The sequence below is a fragment of the Coenobita brevimanus genome, chromosome 71, assembly GCF_032717465.1.
Source record: "Coenobita brevimanus isolate Jiangsu-jjx chromosome 71, ASM3271746v2, whole genome shotgun sequence".
Taxonomy (NCBI): Eukaryota; Metazoa; Arthropoda; class Malacostraca; order Decapoda; family Coenobitidae; genus Coenobita; species Coenobita brevimanus.
The window spans coordinates 58,051,337-58,052,765 of NC_137024.1; positions in this window are offsets into that span (position 1 = coordinate 58,051,337).

The following is a 1,429-nucleotide window of genomic DNA, read 5'->3' on the forward strand; positions in this document are numbered from 1 at the left end:
AATATAATCTACATTAATAATAGGTCCCAGTGCTGAAATGAGGTAAAGGAACATTATTTACAGTGTCTTAATGAATGGTTGGACTACTTCCGACCCATGGTTCTCTAAAGATGGCGCCACAGTTTACATGTCATACTTTACTAAGGAACGACGAATTTTAAAAGAACCGTATTAACAATTATAAACGTCAGTCATACATATCACTTAACAAACAGTGAGCTGGTGTTAACATGACGATATACAAAATATACTTAACTCGGCTCCCTCGTCTGCAAGCAATCTTCCCCCTCTCAAATCTAGCTGGTAACAGAGGACCGTTCCAGGATTCAGGGATTCAAACGATTCGAAGCGGGTGAATTTAACTGTGAAGATTTCGAATAGCTTCATACGTAGGCCCATAGTATTGCTGATCCTTCGGTTAATGATTGGTTCTGTAAGCTAAAGGAAAAAAAAAAACGTAATTTTAAGCTCCGATGTAATACGAAATTCTGTATTCTAGGCTAAAAATTTAAAAATGATAGACTTCAGAACATTTTTAGATGTCTAGGCTTCTCCCGAGCAAGATACAATTGTCTAAACAAGAAAAGTACTTCAGAGTTAAAGGTTCGAATATGGAGGGTGGCTTCAGCTGTGGGACTTTTCGAAGGGAATAAATTAACCCGGCGTTTACTTGAATATAACACTATTTCTCTGACCGTGAGAGAATCAATTATGAATCAATACTCTTATGTCACCTGCTTTACTCTCAGCCGAATCATCTCTGGCATTAACTGTAATACAACACTTGAGATAAGGCGATCAAGGAAAGATTAATATAAAACAAGAGGTGTCAAACAGATGACCAAGGACATGTGGCCCTCGATGGGGAATAAAGTGGCCCGCGATGATTTATAAGAAAAAATGAGAAATAACAAACGGTTAATCCCATAATTATATATGTAAGTCATCTTCATTTGTTTTCTAAATATACTGGAACCCTCTTAATGCAGGCAAAGATAGGCCTCTCCTACTAGGAACTAATGTTTTCAACTGATCTCAGAAAAAAAGATGTGGATTGGAAGAGAAACTGAAAATATGACACAAATTAAGCTTTGAGGTGTAAACCATGTTTGTTTTTAAATAATATATATCTCACTTCACCATGTACTCCTTTATAAACCTAAGCTAATTTGTGATTTCGATAAGGTTAGGTTGACCTGGCCCTCACACGATCAACAGCATTGAAATGTGGCCCTTGGGAAGGACTGAGTTTAACACCACTGATATAAACAAACTCTCAGTATCTGATGTCCATTTTTTCCCATTATATATATTAGGTCCAGTCATGTCATTCTGGTTCATTTCAGTCACGTTCACGTTACAGTAAATGAAATGAGTAGGGTGTTCCAGTCAGTTTGTCATTTCAGGTCACTTCAGGGCGTGTGTGTGT